Source organism: Muscardinus avellanarius (assembly GCF_963383645.1).
Source record: "Muscardinus avellanarius genome assembly, chromosome: 13".
Classification (NCBI taxonomy): domain Eukaryota; kingdom Metazoa; phylum Chordata; class Mammalia; order Rodentia; family Gliridae; genus Muscardinus; species Muscardinus avellanarius.
Genome location: NC_137799.1, coordinates 12,225,058 through 12,249,524, shown reverse-complemented (window position 1 = coordinate 12,249,524; position 24,467 = coordinate 12,225,058). Strand labels below are relative to the sequence as shown.

Sequence of the window (24,467 nt, the reverse complement as noted above, 5' to 3'; positions counted from 1 at the left end):
TATTCCAACTTCAGTCAAACAAGACAGTAGTGCGCTGTCAGAAGAAATCATAACTGAGCATCTACTCAGTGCTAGGCATATGCACACATGATTACACTCTGAATTTAAAAATCTACATCTTAGTTTGAAAAGGGAAAAGAGGTAATGTTCTTTGCAAATAAAAACTGCTAAAATAAACCAATTTTCTTAATACTGATGCTTTCCTCATATATCCTATTGCATCCTCTGTTGAAAGAAAAACATAATTATTCAAATATAAAAAAACATTTCCCAAGGAAAGGCACCGAAAATCCTGACTTACATGTATTTTGAGTGTTCTAGTTAGGGCACAGTATCCCAGTCTTTCAAATATTAATTTTACTGGGGAAACAGTCATTAACTAGTTACCGGCCCTGCTTTTCACTCTAGAACCTGTGTCTCTGGCTAGGGCGCTTTCTTCGTAGACGGCATCTTTTCTGTTCTTTCCCCTAGCACAGCTCCTTCACACGGCTTCAGCCACAGCCATGTAAGTCAGACCTTGGAGATGCGGCGCAGCTGATGAAATGTAAATGCCCTCATTGCCGAGGCGGGGTGGGAGGACCTTGTCCAGCTCTCCAGATCCATTCCCAAGTTTATATTTTCACAAATCTTTCTATGTACAGCTTGATTTTTAACATTTTAATGAGCAAAAAAGTGAATCTATAGTAGCCAGTCACCACAGTTAAAGTGCAGGGCATGAACTAGATCCCAGGAGGGAACCAGTCCACCATGTCACCACTGGCTTTAGGACACTCGCCACCTGGCTCCATGTCCCCAGGTTGCAACTCTTTTCATAATCAAAACGCTGCTGACATTATAAACCCAGACGGGTTTTCTAAAACCCCTCCCAATCAATACACCCAACACATAACTTATTGGAGACAACACGGAGCTCATTGATTAAGGTGAGCGCAGCAGCAAAGTTTTCAAAATAAATGAGACAAGAATACAGCATTCAACCCCTTTGTGTCACCAGACAATTTATGAAATAGGCAATTTCCAAAAGGGCTTTTCTTCCTAACAAAATATATGATACTCCATGTGGGAAGAAATAGGAGCAGGGGGGCAAGGAGGAGGCGTGGGGAGGTGGTTGCAAGAACCTTTCAGTTATGCATATATTAAGTGGCAGATTGACCGCTGTAGCAAAAAAGCACCAACGTCTACACAGCTCTGCCCACAAGGAGACTCCAAGCCACAGAGCACAAACCAAAACATAAAATTAGCACACCTAATGCTGGACGCACTTACAAACGAAACTCAGAAACAAGCCCACGGTTCCTCTCAGTCTGTACTTGATTCGTTTCATCCAATGCAAACTGGTCAAAAATCCCACCAAGAGAATTTGCTCCAAACTGGAGAAAGTAGATTATGTGCTGGCACTCAGCCAACATCTTAAAAACCTAGTAAAGTTTTAAATTTATAATATCCACTATAGAATGCTATCTGAAAGCAAAACTTTGAAGACTGAATTCAATAAACTTCACTGGGATTTATAATCATGAGAAGGTTTCACCAATTCACCCTAAATCTGGGTGTGAGGCGGGGTATAGGTAATCTAATAACGGTCATCTATTCAAATGTCAAACACTGGGTTTTCATTGATTCGTTAAAACCTACAAATAAAAATAGTTTTATGTGGCAGAGGAAAACAACTGACAATCAGACGCAGACATACATACCCCACAAATGCCATCTGAAAGATAAACACATAGGCTGATTATAACGTCCACTGGAGAAACACAGTGCTGGAAATGAGGCACAGTCTTAATAGTTCAAAGGGGGAAAATGTGTGCAGGAAAACATTTAAATAAGAAGCGTAAATAAGTGAAGGTATTTTGAAATACTAAAGCCACAATTAGCCTCTCTGTGGCTTGCTGAAAGCTGATGAGAGCAGTTGATAATTTACCTTTGTCAGGAGAGGTGGGAAGCTGGCAGAAGAACGCTTCCTGGGTTTCTTATCTAATTTATTTGTTCATTTCAAAATGTAGGTATGTGATGAAAAGATCAGAGGGACTCAGACTCCAAAACACTCTCTATGTTTAAATTTTTCTTAATAGTGTGAGGGAAACGCTGACCCTCTGAGTCCTGCAATTGAGAGCAATGCCACTGACTTGAAAGCAAAGCCTTTGATTGATGATGTTAAAACTCAAGTTGAAAGTTAAAAACAGACACAAAACCCAAACACACAAAAAAGCTAACAGAATTTCTACTTTAAGCCATTTCAAAAAACCGGGGACTCCCAGGGAAGACAGACAAAGGTTTGGGATGTTTATGGTTAGGACGGGTAAGCAGAAGTTTGTGAAAGCTTAATTAGAATCAAGCTCAAGAATGCCGATCAGAAGTTGCCTAAATGTAAAAATCAGAAAATATAATTTTTTATCTATGAGCATCAAATTAAATCCAAGACCCAAACTATGGTTAAACCCAATTTTTATTTTATTTTATTTTTTTAGTGAGAAAAGGCAGCTTTGAATAAAGGATTTTACAGAAGGGCCTTTCAACACTGAACATAAAAGCTGGTCAAATTTCTAACAATGCTGCTCAAGGCTACAGTCTGCTTCCCTTCTTTGGTAGGAATATTCAATATTTGCTCCTTGTTTACTTTTTATAAACTTTAGTTAGAGTTATGCATACGTTATAATTATAGTATTCTGTGATACTTAATATTCAGAGTATATGGTATAATTCAAAAATAAAAGTATAATGAAATAAATTCATGATATCCTATAAACATATATCATTTAAACATTGTGTCTAAATGGTCACTGACATTAAGTGCAGAAAAGGAAGGCTTATGGCAGCAGAAAAGCCATCTCTAGAACTACTTTGAACTATTAGTCTTTATGACTTTTAAAGTCCAAAGCAAAAAAGATTTTATTTTTTTAAAAAAACTTACAAAGTTATATTATCATTTTGCATCTTCTCATTCTTAAAGTTACCTAAAACAAAATTGCTCCATAATCACAGTACTACATATCAACCTCTACTCCAAGATTTCATTAACTTTAAACCTTACAGCAAAGGGGCTGAAAATGAGCTGTATTTATAAGGTCAATGTTAATGCCAATTACATTCTTAAGGATTGTTTCAAATACTTCCAAAATGAACAAATGACTTGGTTACCCTCTCTGACAATTAGCATTTGATGACATCAATAACGTCATTCCTTAGACTTAATATTATTGCTCTAAAATATTTTGTCTTGTTTCTGTAGTCATTTTAATTCTTGTTACCTGAACATGCATGTTACAAATATTTCTAAAAGGAAGGGGGAAGAGGGGCTACAAGTCAACACATACCAAAGGAACAGGGTCCCAACAGTAAAACTGGAAACACTCTTTCACTGAGGAAGCAACTTGCCCTCGGGAAAATACTATTAAAAAAAGAAAAGGAAAGAAAAAAGAGCACTGATAGAAATAGTATTTTGTAAGCATATTAAAAGCTGTCAGCTTTTAAATATTTTAAATGCACACAAAAATGTGCACAGATGGGCATCTTTTCTGCTCACATTAGTCTAGAAAAAAATCTTTCATTATCAAGCTCAAAGTCCTTGAATTTTTTAAACTTAATTGTGCCTCTATTTCTTAGAATTCACACCCCAAGGCCAAAGCTTTCCTGCCACCAGTCCTTCAAATCTGACTTGGACATTACACGGGAGGAGGCTCCAAGCCTCCCTGAGGTCTCACTCCTTTTACAACACACGAAAAAGCAGTCGATAATGGGCCCGTGCTGAATTCACTGCTCTCCACGTCTCCTCTTGGGACACAAGCCTAGCAGATGTGATAAAAACTGTGTCAGAGAACTGGCTCTAGTTTGTGCCTTAATGACAACTTAAACCTCTAAACCAATACAACCAAAGGACTAACAGAACTGGCTGTTACCTCTCTCTCCTGCCAATCTTCGAATATCTCTGAACTAAATTAGCACCTCTACCCACAACTTCCCCTGCCGCCCCACAAAATCCATTCTAATTTCAAAAGATAAATGAATTCAGCAAACACATCAGTGGCACAAATGTCTGGGTGCTGTGTATGTATGTCCTACAATTAAGCCCTGACACATATTTCACATGCTTTCTATTTTTCTTAAAGTATGATTGAGCATTCAAATGTCTTAAAGGACTGCCTGGCAAATTCACTCTGATCAGCACTCCAGTAGCCATATTAACACATACCTCTGGGAGATTTATGGTTTCCAAAAAATATCTGAAGGTCTGAAGATTATTTTTAAATATGTTCAAGTGTTGGAAAGAAAGGTGATATTCAGAGCTATTGAAACATTCCAATTATTAAAAATTATATGGGAGAATGTTTTAAACTATGGGTGGCTATACTTTTAACTTGTGAGAGCTTTGTCTTACACCTAATGATATGGTACTGAAAAATCGATTTAAATGTGTACTTCTGGTGACATTTTCTAAATTCTATAATTCCGCCTTCAGATGATGGGTCTTTTTAGCCAGTATCTTGAAAGCCCATTCACTCACAATTGCATACCCACTTAATCAGCAATCATTGTTCTAGGATGCAGGACTCTGTTGTCAAGACAAGCACCAAAACCTTAAATTTTTTTTTTCAAAACTGGCATAAGAAAAAAGTGATCTTTGTCAGACAAGGACAAATTTATGCAAATCTTTTATAAACATTCACAAACATTTATTTAGCTTTTGAAATGTTGGCCTCATTTGAGAGCATGAAAATGAGGGGGAAGTAGGAAAACGCAAAGGACAGCTTAGAAGCTGGCACGCTACATAAATATTCAGAAGGAAGATTATAGGATTCATGTTAGGCTGTCTTAGGCTTCTCCAAAGTCCACACAGAATAGCAAAGAACAAAACTAACGAGAAGTACAGCAGATGTTAGACAATGCATCGGCCTCTTTTCCTCTCTCACTTGGCTATACTTGGGCGCTTTTATATTTTCTTTCAATATGGTTAGGTCATTCAAGGATTCTCCTATAGACTCTGTATTGTGGCTACAGATCTATAAGCTGGAGGTCTGTCAGCTTTCCAAAAGTTCCCAATGAAAAGGCATTATGCAAATTCTACCTCTCTTACCCTCTTTCAGGGGGAAAAAAACCTCCAGCATGCAGTCATTGGAGTATTGGGAGCCCCAGCCTTCATTTCTGCATAGCTGTGTTTGCCTCAGGGCCACGCTGCCTGTTTTGACAGTGGATCCCCCTAGATAGTTGGGATTAGTCGAGCTTGTTTAGATAAACTTGAAATCAAGGCCTTCTCTAGGTAGACAGCTAGATGTAGCTACCGAGTTTCCAGCTGCCTCCTCCTTTCATCCCCAAACAACTGCAGATTCACAGTAGCTATCACAGCCACAGGCTATGTCACATACATAAGTACAAAATTAAAGGCTGCTAAAAGAAGCCTTTGTAAGTCTTAGTGCTAAAATAAGGAATCTGTACTGCTTGGTTTATACAAATTATTCTAGCACTACCAGTACGGAACTGAAATCAGCAGTTAACAAGGCATGTTAATCAAGGTGTCTGGCTTCATCTGATGAACTGGACCATAGTTTGGTATATATATATATATATATATATATATATATATATATATATATATATATATCTCCTGCTTATTAGCTCTTCTATGAGAATAATAACTGAAAATGTTGAAAAGGAAATAATGGTCTTTATTTACCCAGTGCCAGGGGATGTTAGACACTATCAACAAATACTGTGAGCAGAATATGAAAATCAAAATGTAAATGCCAAATCTTCTTTTGAGAGAGTATTGTTTCACCAATGATTAGACAGGGTCTCATTAAACACTCATCTCCAATTACAGAACTTTTATTTCTCAAACTTAAGGTTCTGATAGAAAAAAATATAAGGATTCAAGACTGAAGACATTTATACTCAAAAAAGATTGATATCTCATTACAAGGACAGGAGGCAGGTGATATAAAACACAAGCAAAATTTAAAAATGATATAACTGAAAGGTTTCTAAAGTCTAACACTAAAGGATTTTAATCTTTTGAAACTAGAAGGGGAGGAAGCCTCTTCAGAAGGCCAGCAAAATAAAAGCAAAGAACAGAATTCAATAGCATGTATATGTTTTGTGTGTCTTGCTCCAACACACATAGGCTGGCATTTACCTGAAGCTGCCTAAGATAAAGCAAGCATGACAATGGGACGAGAACAGGCTTAAACATTTCCCAAATATTTTTTTTTTTTTTTTGGTGGTACTGGGGTTCCTGGAAACCCTTCTACAACTCCAGGCTACACTCCCAGACCTAAATATATTTTTATTTGGAAACAGGGTCTCTTAAACCAGCGTGGCTAGCTTCGAACCAGCGATCCTCCTGTCTCTGCCTCCCAAGGGCGAGGATTACAAGCATGTACCACCACACCCGGCCAAATCTTTTTTTTTTTTTTCCCCAGTACTAGGGATGGAACCCAGGGGCATTCTATCTCTGAGCTACACCCCCAGCCTATTTTTTATTCTTTATTTTGAAACAGGGTCTCACAAATTTGCAGAGGGCCTCACTAAGTAACTGAGGCTGGCTGTGAACCTAGATCCTCCTGTTTTAGCCTTCCAAGTACTGGGATTACAAGTGTGCGCCATGACGCCCGGTCTTTTCCAGAACTCTTCTGAGACGCCACATGGTACAGAAGTCCTTTGCCCTCTGATGTGCCGTAAAGTTACACAAGGCAGTTTTCAAACAGGTTCACCTATTGCCACGGAATCTGCGTTCTTGAGATTCAACAGGTAACACTATTTCTTTTTCTTTTCTTTTCTTTTTTTTTTTTTTTTTTTTTTTTTGCGGGTCTGGGGATGGAACCCAGGGGCATTCGACCTCCAAGCTCCACCCCCTGCCCTATTTTTTATTCTTTATTTTGAAACTGGGTCTCACTAAGTTGCAGAGGGCCTCACTAAGTAGCTGAAGCTCTCCACGAACTGCGATCCTCCGGTCTCGCCTCCAGCGTGCCCACCACGCCCGGCTGGTAAGTCACTACTTCAAAGACAAGCCAAGACATTGAAGACATTCTAGAACGGCTCAACTTGAGCTTTTCCTATGAAGTTTAGGTTTATTTCATGTACAACTTAACAACCTAAAGAAGGAGTCGGCAATTCCTTTTCCTCTCAACTTCCAGGTGGTAAACGCTTTAAACTTTGTGGCCTATTAACAAACTCTGTGGCATACTCTTGTGGGTTGTATTGTTTGTGGTACTAGAGACTGAACCCAAGAGTGCGCTGTCACTTGGCTACACCCCAGTCCTTTTGTTTTTTCACAGTGGAATAGGGTCTAAGTAACCCAGACTGGCCTAGAACTTCCAATGCTCCCGCCTCAGCATCCCAAGTAGCAGGATTAAAGGAGTGAACCACCGTACCCAGCTTCGTTGTTTTTTTTTATAGCCCTTTAAGAAGAGTACAAGAAAATGATACTAGGTTAAAGGCCATACAGAACCCACCCCCAGTAGGATGTGGCAAACTGGCTATAATTTGTCAGTCCTGACCAAGGTAAGACGACATAATACAAGCTTACCAATATGCAAAACAACTGAAATTTAGAAATTCCTAAAAGGTAAAATGACTGTCAACCATGTCGGCTTTCTGGTGATCCGACAATTCACACACGATTGTTACTAAATGGCCAAATGTCTAGTTAGTGCATGTCAATGTGTTCATTTTAAAAAATTAACATAAATGAAAAATAAAACATATTTTGTAGCATAGAGTCATCACAGAAATAACTACTTCCTCATCAGCAGTTCACATTTGTGTGTATGTGGATGGAACCCAAGACCTCATGCATGCTAGAATAAATAATTCACTTGTACAGGTGAAATCCAGGGGTTTTCTTGACCGATATAAATGGATTCATGCTCTCTATATTATTGAGAGGTTTTCCACTTTATTTTAATTTGCTTCTAATATTCCCGAAAACAATTATAAAAGAAGGAAAAGCCTTCTCTGGGCCTCCACTCATGACTTATGTTGCCCAGTATTCTGTGAGATATATAAAACAGACCAGCCTCCTCCTACCACTCTCACTAAGCTACTCAACTTCCTGGCCCCCTTTCCAGCCTCTCTTCTTTAAATGTGCTTCCCAGGATTTTACCTTCCTCCTTCTCTCTTTGCATCTTCCTCTGTTAATAACTTACCTAACTTTAGTTTCCACTATGTCACTAAATTAGATGGTTCATATATTCAAATCTTCGTTTCTGGACTACCTTCCAGCTCTGGGCTCTTGAACACTGTGCCTCATAGGTACTTCATATGAGGTACTTGAAGTACCAAGTCCACCATCTAGGTCCCCCTATGGCTGCTAATCTCTCCCATCCCAACAGAGCAAGAAAGGCTCCCTGGACCACACTGACCCTGCTGGTGAGCCATTTGTGTGACTCAGGGTCAAGTATATGCCACAGCTGCTGGATTTCAAGGTAAATGTAAAGAAAGGATTCTGACTCCTTCAGACATTTCCAAGTATTAGTAAAGAAGACAGAAGATGAAGGAGCTCTAAAATCAAAACATATTTCAAAATTCCTTAGAAAAAAGAACTGATGTGTCTCCCTGAGCAAGGTAACCAGACCATGTGCTAGAGGCCTGGGATAAAGCTGTGACCAAGGCGTGATCCCTGTCCAGAGCGCTTATGGGCTGGCTGGAAGGATGGAGACTAAGGAAACTAATGTACTTAGTCCAAACTGCACAGGAGGAGAGGAAGAAAAAAACAGATCTAAACAAAATGGCAGGGGCCTAGATTTACAAGGGGTCAGGAAAGACCTCTCAGGACGTGACGTTTTAAGCTGAGACTTGAATAACTGAATAGGAATTCACCAGACAAAGACTGGGAGAAGAACAGGAAGGAGGAGGCAAAAGTAGCAACAATGAACAAGAATTCTTGGCACTGAGAAGCCCAGCAGGTTGTAGCAGAGGAGGTGACAGAGGAAGTTGGCCAGGCTGGTAAAGGCCAAGCCATGAGAGACCTTACACAGCATGTCAAGGAGCCTGGACTTCCTTCTAATGTGCTGCAAGTTACTGAGGTCCAGATCCTTCTACGTCCTGCTTGTACCTGACTCTCCAACCTCCAACTCTTCCAGACTCCAAGCAGACTGGGAGACTATCCGAATCCTGTAACTGTCATTCCTACCATCAATCTGAGTATAATCTCAGGACCCTACATCCCACAAGAGGGATAAGACATCCAATACTGAAAGTCTCTCAGGCCTGTCAGAAGGGAAGGAGCCTTTTATTTTACAGGAACCTGAGTAATGGATGGCCCTATACCAGAGAGAGCAGTTGTGCTCAGACAGCGACCAAGGGACCATGTGGAACTTGCACAGGACCATCTTACATCTCTCTTCGGAACTTGTTTCCTTATAGCTGTCATTGCTTCTGAGCTTCCGGAGTTTACTTGCCTGTACACAAAGAAGGCATGTACACATTTCTTTTGCTACAATAATTTACTACAGACCTTAACTCTAAGAGGCCATTGATTATAAAACTAGTATTTTTTTTAATTTTTTATTGAACATAAATGGTATACATTTAAACTATACTTGGTGCCCTCTCCCCCCCGCCCCTGTTTTCCCTTCCCCCCTCCCACCAATGATTGTCCAGGGTAACCATGCCATATTCATAATTTTACACATATTTGGATGTAGACCCTCATTAATCAAGTTCAGCCTTCCTCCTCCCCTATCTTTCCATTCAAGCTTTGCTGGTATTTCCCCTCCACTACCTGGAGTACCACTGGTATCCTCTACGTTTCCTAGTTTGGGCATATTAGAAGAAACATATGTACCTTCTCCTTCTGTGCTTGGCTGATCTCACTTAACATAATGCTCTCCAGGACTTTCCATCTTCTTGCAAATGATATGATTTTGTTCTTCTTTATGGCTGAGTAGAATTCCATTGTGTGTATTTCCCAGAGTTCTGCAATCCATTCATCTGCTGATGGAGACCTGGGTTGGTTCCAAAACTAGTATTTTATTTTTTTTAAGATTTAATTTTTTTTTTTTTTTTTTTTGCAGTACTAGGGATGAACCCCAGGGAGTATTCTACCTCTGAGCTACACCCTCAGTGCTATTTTTTATTCTTTATTTTGAAACAGAGTCTAAATTGCAGTGAGCCTGAGTAGCTGAGGCTGTCCACAAACCTGTGATCCTCCTGTCTCAGCCTCCCAAGTACTGGCATTACAAGCGTGCACTGCCACACCTGGCTAAAATTTTTATTTTTAACAATGGAAATAAAAAAAAAATCTAAAACTGAAGCTTCTGGAAGAACCATTTGTTCTTGCCTATCTTGTACCTCTCTTCAACCCTAACCTTGGCCTCCCGCCGGGCCTTCCTTTTAAGAGCAGGGTCTCTGAAGACATCCTTGTTGACGACAGTTTTGTCCAAAGGGATGTCCACAGAGTACCTTGTGGGCATTAGATGATTGTAGTTATAAACTTTCACAAAAGACTTGGTCTTTGCTCTTTTGGTGATTTTCTTCTTGCCCATGGCAGCTGTCTCTTTGCGAGTATATCGGTCATTTCCAGCCACCAGCACATGGCTGTAGGGGTAGTCTGACGTGCCATCAATCAATGTTCTTTACAATGACGGCTTTGTGTCCAGATTAGTGTCTGGCCAGGATCAGCACAAGCTTCCCAGGTTTCATGAACTTGACCATTTCGATGGCTACCAATTCGACAGACAGCAGGAAGGATAAAACTACTATTTTTAAGTAATATTAGGAGAAAAAATACTACAATAAAATGAAATAATACTGTATCTAGATACATTCCTATTTCAGAAATATTAACATATAATAACATGTATGCAAAACTATGGGATATGTACACAATGGGATTTTACTCAGCTATAAAGAAGAACAAAGTTATGTCATTTACAGGGAAATGGATGGAAAGGGAGAACATTGTGCTAAGAGAGATTAGTCAGTCACAAAAAATAAATCAGATGTTCTCGCTAATGTGCGGAAGCTAGGGGGAAAAAGGGTCATAGGAGGAACTCTAGACAAGGAAAAAGAAATTATAGATGAGCGAATAAGGTCACCCAACTGAGGGGATGGGAGGAGGAAAAGAGGAATTCTCTAATGTCCATGATGCCCATTCACAAACATATCAAAGTCAATCACTAAGCCAAACATGAGCAGGAGGGAGGGGGAGGGAATGGGGTGGAAACTGGGTAAGGGCTGATTGAGTGATGTGTGCATGTATACCTATACCATCTTGACTCCATTAAGGTGTACGATTACAATGCACTGATAAAAAGAAAAAAATGTGTATTTTGGAACTCGTGAACTATTTTACAACTCTGTCTTCCCACTAGATAGAATTAAGAAAGATAGGTATTAAGCCAGGCATGGTGACACATGCCTATAATCCCAGCACTGGGGAGACCGAGACAGGAGGACAGCAGGTTGGAGGCCAGTCTCAAAAATTTAGCAAGATCCTGTTTCAAAATTTTGAAAAAGCCAGGCATGGTGGCGCACACTTGTAATCCCAGCATTCAGGAGGCTGAGACAGGAGGATCACAGTTTGCAGACAGCCTCAGCCACTTAGTGAGGCCCTCCGCAACTTATTGAGACCCTGTTTCAAAATTAAGAATAAAAAATAGGGCAGGGAATGTAGCTCGGAGGTCAAATGCCCTGGGTTCCATCCCCAGACCCGCAAAAAAAAAAAAAAAAAAAAAAAAGGACTAGGAGTGGGAGTGTATGTAACTCACAGGTATAATATCCCTGGATTCAATCCTCAGTACCAAAAATATTTTTTCATATATATATATGTATACATATGAAATGTACATGTACACACACACACACACACATATATATAGAGAGAGAGGGAGAGAGGGAGAGGGAGAGAGAGAGAGAAGTCAGAAAGAAAGATAGGGACTAGACTTGTTACCAATATTCAGCAGCATACTGCACAGAGGAAATGTCAAATAAATGATGGTGCTGAAAGAATAACCATAGTCTAGCCGGGCGTGGTGGCGCACGCTTGTAATCCCGGCACTTGGGAGGTGGAGACAGGAGGATCGCGCAGGTTTGGAACCAGCCTCTCTGACTTAAGAGACCCTGTTTCCACATAAAAAAGTAAAAAATAGGTCTGGGAGTGTAGCCCGGAGGTAGAAGGGTTTCCAGGAACCCCAGTACCACCAAAAAAAAAAAAAAAAAAAAATTAAACAGCTCTCAGTATTTGGGAGATTTAGACTTTGTTGTTTCAGACATGGGAAATGAATGGGATACAGAGGGCTACTGAAGTTGGTAGAAATGCATTATTAGTAATTTCTATAAAGTTGATTGTTTATGCCTAATTCTATTTATGCCTAATAACATAAATTATACATTTACTTTAAAGTGACTGGCTTATTCTATAACTTTCTTCTGATTATCAAGCCAACCTATTCAGTCTTTATTGTTTCTAACCTGCCGGTGGTTGTCTGCCTCCTGGAGAGGCTAAGTGGCCACCAGAAAGGAACTGACAAAGCACCTGCTAAGTGTCAGGTCTTGTGCTAAAAGTTTTACATATGCTCAGTGGCCCTACAGTAATCGTATGCAGACAGTATGACCCTTTTATAGACGAACAGATCCTTGAAAGCTGAGTAAAAGCAGCTTCAGGTAGACTGCTGAAGTAGCTTTCCCAACTATGTATGAGAGATTCTCAATCTCCATCCCCATTTGATGAGCATTCTGTCTGCACAGCTACAAAAACAGAGCTATGACTTTGTAGGCGCTGCCTGCCACGCTCAGCAGCCCCTCCCATCCGCTTTCCAATTCAGCGGTGGAGCAGGACACTTGTGCTGCTCTGTTACAAGTTCTCGGGGTAGGATACTCTTACGTGTTAGTTAGTTATGCCCAAGACATCCCAGTAATGTTCATGATGATTCTGTACAATCATTGTGTTCCTTTGAACTCTCAAAGGTATCCTGGGTTAGATGCTATGGTTACTAAAGTCTTCAGCAAGAAAAACTATGGTTGGTTTGGAGGTCGATGAATTAAGGGCCCTTTCCCCTATCTGTCTTGTGATGGGAAACTGGAGAGTATTGTTAGATGACTTAGTTTTTAATCACTTAACTACAGGCTTTTATCTACATTAAGGATTTATCAAAACCTGTTCTTTATCGCCGGGCATGGTGGCGCATGCTTGTAATCCCCAGGATCGCGCTGGTTCGCAGCCAGCCTCGCTGGCTTCAGAGACCCTATTTCCAAATAAAAATATAAAAAATAGGTGTCTGGGAGTGTAGCCTGGAGGTAGAAGGGTTTCCAGGAACCCCAGTACCACACACACACACACACACACACACACACACACACACACACACACAAACTGTTCTTTGCTTCATTTTTCTTATTCTAGAAAACATTTATTGAACTAGTCAAATTCAGGTATTACATAGACATTTGGCTTCTTCTCTTGCCAATCATCCAAAGTTAGTTGTTTTTTTTGTTTGTTTGTTTTTGGGTTTGGGTGGGGTTTGTTTGTTTTCTTGCTACTGAGGATTAAGCTCAGGGGCATTCTACATCTGAGATATACCCCCAGCCCTATTTCTTATTCTTTATTTTGAAATATGGTCTCACAAAGTTGCAGAGGGCTTCATGAAGTAGCTGAGGCTGGCTGGGAAGCTGTGATCCTCCTGTCTCAGCTTCCCAAGTACTGGAATTACAAATGTGTGCCACTAATACTGGCCCAAAAGTTTATATGACTTCCTCATTTTATAGATAACGACATTGAGGCTAAGAATGAAAAGACATTGCCCAAAGTGATATACTCAAAGTCAAATTTCATATAAATTTTCTAACTTTTCTTTGGACCAAAGAAAACAAAACATCCAAAAAAAAAAGCACTTAAAATTTTAAGGGCAATATTTCTTAAGAAATGAGACATGAATAAGGAAAGTATTTCTAGCTGCCATTAAATCTGTTTATTATAACAGATACATTTTTTAATCCAAAAATATTTCTCAACTTGCCAGGGGTTTAGATCTCCAGAAATAAGTATGTGGTAGGTTGGCAGAATGCTCTGATAAAAATAATGTTCTTGGCAATTTACAGGTTATACTTCTAAAACTAAATGTTATATAAAGATATTTCATGTTGGAAACAGAAGAAATCTTAAACACCTCTGGGTAAGCCACCACTAAGCAAGTTGGAATTCAATAAATGTATGTTTTGGTTTGTCTTACCGAGTTGAAATTTTAAGCCCCAAGATCATAGTGTGAACACTATTCAATCATTTATTATTGGTTATCAAATATTTGTTTTTCTAATATCCATCCACAGTACCAGGTCCTAGAGAACAGGACATAAAGCAGACAAGAATCTCTGATTTCCTGCTAGGGGAGAAAGAAAATATAGAAGCAAGTATGAAATATTTTAGATTTTCTGAAAGTCAAGTTAAAGGAAGGTACCATTAGGTACACTGGGAAGATATGAAATAGCTCCTCAAAGGAAGGAACATGTGAGCCAGCTTTTAAAACTTGAGTATTAGCCGGGTGGCATGGTGGTGCACGCTTGTAATCCCAGCATTTGGGAGGCTGAGACAAAAGGATCTCAGTTCAAGGACAGCCTCAGCTACTAATTAGTAAGGCCGTTTGCAACACAGTGAGACCCTGTTTCAAAATAAAGAATAAAAAATAGGGCTGGGGGTGAAGCTCAGAGGTAGAATGCCCCTGGGTTCCAACCCCAGCACCAAAAAAAAAAAAAAAAATTTGAGTATTTATTAGACAGGTTACATAAGAATATTTCAAGGATAAAGGTAATGTGAAACATTATATCACATATTTCAAAAGGATGACAGGTAAGTAAATAATCTTTAGTTCAATTTTCTTTAAAAAGCAATTCTTTGCAAAAGGCCCTTGGTTCGATCCTTAGCATCACATTAAAAATATAAAGACAATCTTGACAATCTCATTTACTTCATATATATCTTTCATTTCTATCCACCAACACCCCCACATGCTATAAATGGTGTGCATGTGTGTGCACATACACACACACACAGGTACACGCACACACAGTCTGGGCTTCATGTGACATTACATTTGAAATTTGAAAATGTCCAAAGTTAAACAGTCTGAAATTATCATGGCCAGAGACATCTTTACTCTATCATAGATAAGTATTTAAAAAATAAAAGCTACCACAGCAATGCAAATTACTGTAATGTAAATGAGCCATAGAACAGTGAGACCCATAAATAAATTCCTGAGGTTTTGGACATGGGAGTCTCAACATAAAGATTTCACAACTGTAATAAAAAAAAACTAAAAACCTTTCATCAAAAGTTTCTATATTTCAGTACATTTTAGAAAATGAATATTGAAGAATATTGGTTGTATCTCTTCTTCTTTCCCTAAAAAGTATCTTTCTAACTTCTCCAAATTTCATTCTGTAACAGTGTAGAACGAAAAGATTTACCAGAAATCTTCCAGAAGCCAGGCATGGTGGCGCACACTTATAATCCCAGCATTTGGGAGGCTGGGACAGGAGGATCGCGGTTCTTGGCCAGCCTCTGCTACTCAGTGAGGCCCTTTGCAAAGGAATAAAAAATAGGGCTGGAGGCTGGGCTTGGTGGCACACGCTTGTAATCCCAGTCAGTATACAGGAGGCTGAGATCAGAGATCACGGTTCACGGACAGCCTCAGCTACTTAGTGAGGCCCTTCACAACTCAATAAGACCTTGTTTCAAAATAAAGAAAAAAAAAAATATGGCTGGGGGTGTAGCTTGGAGGTAGAACGCCCCTGGGTTCCATCGCCGGTACCGCAAAAAATAAAAATGGGGCCGGGGGTGTAGCTTGGAGATAAAATGCCCCTGGGTTCCATCCCAGTACCACAAAAAAAAAAAAAAAAAAAAAAAAAAAAGGTAAAGAAACCTTCCTGAAATAAATCTGAAACTCTAAAGGCAAAGGTTATCATATTCAACTTGAACAAAAGGATCAAAACAGGGTCTCACCACTACCTTAAATCTACCTCTGATGATAGTGTAGACTATGCAATTATTGGTTGTTATTAGATGGCAGGTGTTATTCTAAGCTTTTCATATATTTCTTTCTTGTTGTTTTTGTTTTCACTTCATACATTTCAAACCATTTAACCGTCACCACAATCCTATGAAGTGTTTACTATGACCACTTCCAGGTTACCGGTGAGGAAATGAAATCCCAACGTGGTAAATGGCGGAGCTGGGTTTTTTTTTTTTTTTTTTTTTTTTTTGGTGGTACTGGGGTTCCTGGAAGCCCTTCTACCTCCGGGCTACGCTCCCAGACCTATTTTATATTTTTGAAACAGGGTCTCTTATGCCAGCGCGGCTGGCTTCGAACCTGCGCGATCCTCCTGTCTCCGCCTCCCAAGCGCGGGGATTACAAGCGTGCGCCACCACGCCCGGCAGCGGAGCTGGGTTTAAACCCAGGCAGCGTGGTTTTAAGGTCCATGCTCTTAATCCCCACTATAATGCCTCCATGCTCACATATTCCATATTGTTCATTAAGCTTCTCATTTGTCTTGGCTGTTAAAAAGGGCCTCTAAAATTTGGCAAAGCCATTTCAGAGTTCACAGATTGACAAAGAGACAGATAAATGATGGAACGTAAGGAGTGGATGCCAAAGAACTCTCCAAGAGTTGAGGGCACAGTGATTAATTCAGTCAGAATGAAGTCCACTGAGAAGGTGACAGGAGCTGGACAGTTAGCAGTGACGAGAAGTGTACTGATGGGAGGGGGCAAAAAAGAACAAAGCCTTTTTAATCATGAATCAATTTGGGCAAAAATAAACAGCAAAACAAAGACTAAAGCATGCTGGTAAATAGTCTGGGCTATAAAAGGAAGTGGCAGGAGACAAGGCCAGAGGACAGATCACAATGAGATGGTGAGACGCCTTCAATCCTAGTTCAGAAATCTGATTAAGAAAGATCTCTGGCAAGTTTACAGAGGATCGTGGTTGCAGGATCACTGGGCTGCTGGCCACTAAGCAGAGTGCACACGAGAGAAGCGCAGAGTGTGAATGCAATGAGAAATGGTCGACTTGGACCAACGGAAGAGCTGTTGAGAACAGACAGTGAGCAAGACTTGATGAAAACTTCCAAGTGCATCTAAGGCCAGAGACTATATCAAGCTAAAGACAAGACAGAGACTACAGCTCTCAAAAGCAGACCCTGAGCTAGGTGTGGTGGCTGAGACCGGAGGATCAGAGAATCAAGGCCAGCCTCAACAACTTAGCCAGGCCATCAGCAACTCAGTGAGACCTTGTTTCAAAATAAAAAATAAAATTGGGCTGGAGGTGTAGCTAGGAGGTAGAAAACCCAGGGCTCACCCCCCCACAACACACACACACACACACACACACACACACACACACACACACACACACACACTGTGTAAATGAACTATGCATGGTGACTTGTAATCCAAGCTACTAGGGAAGCCCAGACCGGAGGATCACAAGTTCAAGGCCAGCCTAGGAAACTTAGACCCTTCACAAAATAAAAAGGGCTGAGGATAGAGCACTTGCCTAGTATGCATGCGACCCTGGGATCAATCCCCAGCATGGAGGCAGGGGGTGGGTGAATGAAAAGCCATTATCTATAACAAGCCTAAACTGGGTGTGATGGCGCACACTTGTAATCCCAGTACTTGGGAGGATAAAACAGGATCACAGGTTTGTGGCCAAACTCAGCAACTTTGTAAGGCCCTTCGCAATTTAGTGAGATGCTGTTTCAAAATAAAGGATAAAAAATAGGGCTAGGTTCAATCCCTATTCAGCCTCTGTCTCTGTCTGTCTGTCTGTCTGTCTGTCTCTCTCTCTCTCTCTCTCTCTCTCTCTCTCTCTCACACACACACACACACACACACACACACACACACACACACACACACTAAAACAAGCCTACATGATGATATTCTTTACGGGTAGCTCTAAGACTACAACTTGAGTACCTCTCTACCATTCTTGTTAACTTTACTAACATCTGGCTTCTCAACACTCCTCCTCACAAAGGTAAGAAAAGGCAGGAATGTGATTAAAATGGGATCATCACCCAGAAGTCCTAGTTTTCAGAGACAACTTCAGTTGTAACATCCATGTCATTATTCCAAAGACTAGCAAACCACCTGGACATAAACTGCCTTTCTAGCGTGCTACACCGTCATTTCCTACAGATAAGAAATGGAGTCTGCTGACACCATACTTACCAATCTCTCTTTCTCAGTTAATACATAAATAAAACCTAGTCTCCCAGACTAATTTTGCCACCAAAAGCAGACATCAAGTAGGAAAAGTGGGAAACACAGTGAGTATATAACTGTAAGTTCTTTTTGTGTTGGTTGTTTTTGTTTGCTTGGTTCTGGTATTGGGGCTTGAGCCCAGTGGCATTCCACATACAAGCTACACCCCATTCCCCTTTTATTTTTTATTTTTATTTTGAAGCAGGGTCTCACTATTTTGGTGAAAATAGCACTAAGTTGCTGAGGCTGGTCTTGAATCTGCTACCTTCCTGCCTCAGCTTCCCAAATATTGGGAATTAAAGTGTGCACAACCACAACTGGCTTAAGTTAATGTTTTTAAGACCAGGTTGCAGAGTCATTTTTAAACATGACCTATTTGGCTACTGTGTGAATAAATTATTTAGATAAGAGTCAAAGGAATTCACAAATTCACCATGTTCCATGGTACACAGTGCCATATTTTCAAGATCACCCGAACGTAGTGGTAAGTGCCTATAGCCCCAGCTACTCAGGTCTGAGGAAGGACAATTACTTTACTAGACGAATTTGAGACCAGCCTGAACAATATAGTGAGAGCTCATTTCAAAAAATATGTAAGGTTTCCAAGATCATATGTGACTACACCATTTAAAATGGACTTAATTTAAATATTATAATATATTATGTAATATTATATTATATTCCCATGAATAGGATGGTACATAAAGCACCTTTTCTGAAAAATGAAGGAAAAAAAACTCCAGGAAAGCTCTAAATTTTCCAAGAAAAATGAAATATACACAAGCTCGGTTACATTCTTTGTTAATTTAGTGACTGTAGGGCCCAAAGGACCACAAACTCAAAATCTCAATTCCGATTTGAAACTCTATGGTTTAAACTAATCAATACAGGAAAAAACTGTCAGCACCTTTACAGAATCAATATCGCATTGTATATGGATGTTTAAGTTCCCCTTCCTAATAAAAAGAAGAAAAATCAAACTTTACCGTTTTACACTTTGTGTAAGTATGACGCATGTGTTTTATATAGTGTTGGAGTGGTGGAGCTTCCTTTCACAATAACAAAGAATTTAGAAACTATGGATTACATATGTAATTTTTGTATTAAACAATATTCTTTGAATGAGTTAACACTAAATAATTTTTAAAATAGAAATATTTAGTCTCTGGCTTATTAAAACTTGAAAGAAAATAATATGGAAGTTTTCATATCTTGGAGCTCACCAAAAGAATGATACAATCAACATTCAAGTACCAAGTCCTATTTAAATATTATCTCTGACTTTCTAATCAGAATCTCCCAACTGATTTACATAGGTCATTTGTGAATAACTTGAAGTTTAGATGTTTTCTTCAGAGGATACCTGAAATATGAACAGAGGAAAATTCCATATTTAAGCATTTATACATAACTCAGAAATGCCAATTTCCATCACAATTAGCCTAAATTATGCAACATATTTTTGTTCCTTTTAGTATACAGTTGATGTATGCTTTTATAATTTGCTTAACTGCCTATAGTGAAATTCTGGTCACATGGGCCATATAAAACCATAAAAGAGAGGGTACTTTTTTATTTTTCCCAGAGCACTATGTTTCTACAATTCTTATAGAGCTTGTACAAGAAACACTGTTAGTTTCTATATAAAGATTTCCATAAAATTTTATAGTTTCTATAAATGCATAAAGATTGTTAGTTTCATTATAACCCCTGTTTCAGTGCCAGTGGAAAGAAAAATTACCTACAACTAAGTAGTGATCCCTATATCCTGGGGAGGGGACGAGCTTCCAGACCTCTTATCAAAACACAGATGAGCACAGGGAGAAGCAACTTCCAACACACTGCACTCTCATCCTTACTCTAAGAACAAACAGGCTACGAAAAGGACAACTGGGAGAACAGTATTCATTCTATGTTTTAGCTTAAGAAATAATCACGTTACAACTAATATGTTTTAAAACTCTAAGTGCAATGCCTACTAAATCTGACACACTGACAGGGCTATTCATGAAAATCTTCTGATAAACGACTATATCTTTATTTCAAACAATCCTATACTACTCACTGTAATTATTAAAGGCTCATATTTATTAACTTGAAATATATGTAATTTTTTAAGCCAAAGATGGGCTTTTGGTGAGAAAGGCGAACATAATATGTTAACATTTTAACTATTCTTTATTTCCTCTTAATTCAATTAGTATTTATTAAAATTACACTAATCACAATAAGTAAAGTTTTATCAATTATCTCCATAATTATGAATGAACACAGTAAACAATAGAATAATTACAAATTCATCTAATTAACTACAAAGCTATTTATGGCTTTATTAATGGTTCAAAGATATTCATGGTTTTTCTTATTTTTAATGAAGGATTGACATGTTATCTTTGAGAAACTATTTTTAGAAATGAGAAAATACATTATTGTTGTGTTTCTGTCCTTTAAAAAAAAATCTCTATTATGCAGGCTTTTATTAAATACCACATTACCTAGAGTTATGCAAGAAATTGAAGAATTTGGACTAACCTACCCAAACGCAAAGTAACAAAATTATACCTGGAATTTAGTAATCTTAACTCTAAGAAAATGTTTAGACTATTTCATATTATAGGTATGAGAGCAATAATTATGTTTAATTTCATAAGTAAGCTGTTAGAAGATTTTTCCAAAATACAGAATCCTTTTCAAGGATCAATGTTGGCTTTGGTATTTAAACTAGCTGAGCTTTAAACAAAAGCTGATGGGTAAGTAGTATGAACTCAGAGAAGACCTTGCTTTTCCCTATTCTGTTGTTTGTTTTTCTCTTTTAAAAAAAAATAGGCGCTGCACGTCTTTCGGGGATTAACAAAGCCTGTATTTTCAGGTTTAAGGATAGCAGGCTCGCGGATCTTAAATGAAATATTGAATGCTACAGTGATTTAATGGTTTTAAACCAGAGATGTCATTGTGGTCTTAGGGTGTCACAGACAACTTAAGGAGGGGGAAAAATGGGGCCCAGAGAAATCACTTTGTCGGTAATTATAATCAAGAGTCCTAAAATGTGGCTCAGGCTGCTCATTACTTCTTCTTTCTGTATCAAGACCCTTATTTACATTTCAGATTACATTTTTTATGAAACAGTAAGATCTATCAGAGCTGAGAGGACTGAAATAATGAGGGGAAAACATTTTAATAAAACGTGTTGGGTCTGCATTACTTCCGTGACAGAAAGAAAGGCTTCCTCTGTAGTGATGGATCATTTATTCTGCTTCTAAACGAGAAGCAAAAAGATGAAACTGATGAACTTTTACTGCCCATTTGTCTTTAGCAGACAATTAAGACAGAAAAGATCAAAATGGATTATCATACCACGCAGACAACTGGCCCAACAGTAATACATCTCCAGGACCACAGATTTGTAACTCTCTTTTATCCCTCCCCTTTCTTCTTACTTCTTTTTCCACTCTAAAGGCAGTGCTAGCTTTGTGGCTCAAGGAGAGCCAAAAGGCTGGTCATCATTATTCAGCCACAGATGTCAATCTAACCTCCCTTTTTTCTCAGTTTCTAAAGCAGTGAGCCACAATAATTTGTGACAGATTCTTTTACTGTAAGGTACAAAGAACACACAGAATAAAACATCTAGCAGCAGCAAGCCTCTCTGATCAAGTGTGCTGGTACATGGGAAATACACTATATGTAAAAACAAGCACTGGTAGTTTAGGCGAATGAAGAGGAAACCTGAAGGGAGGGTGCAACGGGGAGAAAGAGATAGAGAGGGAAGGAGAAAGAGAGAGAATGAGAGAAGTAAGTAGTGCTATACTTGGTGATTCTTAGCTCAAAGATTCCTAAAGCAGTATATCATAAAATGTTTCAATACTAAAAATGTTGTCACGATTAAGTGCATATTCTGCACTTAAAGTTTTATGTAACAGAAATTTTTCTAAAAATTTTAACAACTCCACCAAGTAGATAGTTTATTTTTTGCCAACAAATGCTAAGATAAAAATGTATAAAATTAGAATCTAAGTTATAAAAAAGGTAAATAATAATTTATTCTCTTTACTAGTAGATATAACTACTATAGATAGTAGATATAACAAAAAAATTTTTGGAAATTTTGAAGGTAATAGCCTCAAAAGAAAAACAGACCCTTCACTCATCATTTCTTGAATTGTCTTATGTCAAGAAGGAAAATCATGTGTCTCAAGCTGAAAGAGATGCTAAATTAGACAGTTATGTGTGTGCTCATATAGGTTTACATCTAACTCATGAGTACGGTTCTCCAAATTTCAAAACTGTCATTTACATATAAACAAAATAGAAATCAAATACTACTATCCTATGAGCACCTTTAAAATAACTAAAGCTATCAGTCGGGTACAGTGGTACTCTCCTAGAATACCAGTTACTTAGAAAGCTAAGGCAGAATGATTGCAAGCTCTAGACCAGCCTCAGAAACTTATGAAGGTCGTGTCTAAAAATTTTAAAAGGGCGGGGGTTAGATGGAGGTGTAGCTCAGAGATAGTGGGTTCAATCCCCAGTACCACAAAAAATTGTAAATAATAAAATAACCAAAACTATTATAATTTTAGGCTCGTGACATAATTTAAATTATTCCAACTTCAGTACATAAAATGCTTACAAAACCACCCACTAATCAAGGAAAGAGAACTAAATTCATAATAAAATATCTAATCAGTAAACTGGGCTCCACATGCAATGACAACAGAAAACAGTCTGTATTTCTCTCTGTACACACATTTACATGTATAGTACATGGACACACACATGTTCCTCAAACACATGAACATATATATGTACTCAGAGAAATAAACCTAGAAATATAAACACCAATTGTTAGAGCAGTTACCTCTGGATGGTAAAACGGCAGGTGATTTGCATTTTCTTGCTTTTCCGTTCTTTTTTAATCTATTGCTACTTTGTCTATATTTTCTGTACTTTGTTATGAACATATTACCCATGCAATTTTTAAGTTATACTAAAAAAATCATGTTGCTCAAAATTTTTTGAATATAGTAAGAAACTATGTTTAAAGGAATAGACCCAGATGGTAACTATGCTATTTTAAGTTTTTTCCTACAAAACTTTCTCTCACTGGGTAATTCTGTGCATAGGACCACAACCATTATTTACCTAGACACAAGATTTTAAAAGTCATTTATAATAAGAGCTATGACCTCAAGTGTGTCCCAGACAATATTTTTCCATTCCTTAGACATTGTTTAAAGAGGAAAATCTGTCATTAGTGGGAAAGTCCTAGAATCTTTAGGTTGTATAGTTTAAATCCAAAGGACTCCATTCCATGGCAATTTGAAACAAGATTAAAAAAAAATTAACTCTCCTAGGAGCAGCAGCAGCAAGGGATAGAGTGAAAGAATTTTAGCTTTTTTTTTGGGGGGGGGTGGTATGAGGGTCGAACCCAGGAGTATTCTGTCTGTGCCTCTGAGCTATACCTCCAGCCCTAATTTTTAAATTTTATTTTGAAACAAGGCCTTGCTAGGTTTCTGAGGTTGTCCTCAAATGTGCAATCCTGGTGTCTTAGCCTCAAGTGTTGAGATTACAGGTGTGCATCACCACGCCAGGCTAGATTTTAGCATTTCTTAAAATTTTATTTTAGTCTTGAGATTAGACACAAAGCACCGAGCTCTCCCGGCTTCTCGCGTTATAAAATCTCATTACAAAATCACTCCTGCTGACTGTCCACTTACGTTTCTAGTCACAGGACTGTCTTCTGAAAGCTATATCAGAAACCTTGCTCTCTGTACAACAGGCCACACTGCAAGGGTGTTGTTACTGCTACTGCACTGGGTATTTCTATTCCATTTGCTTTTCCTCATTCAAGGTCTACTAACAGAAAAAATTAAATAGATGAATTTCAGAAATATGCTTGGATTGTGCATAATATCTCGTATGTGGAAAGTTTTAGAGTCATATTAGGTGTCAGAGGTGCTTTTATTTTTAAAGTGCTTTAAAAAGTATACCAAATTACTTATTTGAACTAACAATATGAGGTGTCATATAAAGCTGAAAACCTTCAATATTTCTCTAGATAAGCTGGGCGTGGTGGCCACACGCTTATAATCCCAGCATTTGGGAAGCGGAGACAGGAGGATCACGGTTCACAGACAGCCTCAGCTACTTAGTGAGGCCCTTTGCAATTTGGTGAGACGCTGTTTCAAAAAAATAAAGAATAAAAAATAGGGCTGGGGTGCAGCTTGGAGGTAAAATGCCCCTGGGTTCCATCTTCAGTACTGCCAAAAAA

The 24,467-nt window shown here is 38.7% G+C and overlaps 1 protein-coding gene and 1 pseudogene across 6 annotated transcripts in view; both read right to left on the bottom strand.

Moving 5' to 3' along the window:
* The window catches only part of DENND1A (DENN domain containing 1A), a gene marked incomplete at both ends in the record, with an annotated part of 564,729 nt that overhangs the window by 383,909 nt on the left and 156,353 nt on the right, over positions 1-24,467 (bottom strand). The window lies entirely within an intron of this gene.
* On the bottom strand, positions 10,239-10,650 carry LOC308272378 (large ribosomal subunit protein eL27-like; annotated as a pseudogene). Its single transcript has one exon. The product of its transcript is annotated as a large ribosomal subunit protein eL27-like (transcript).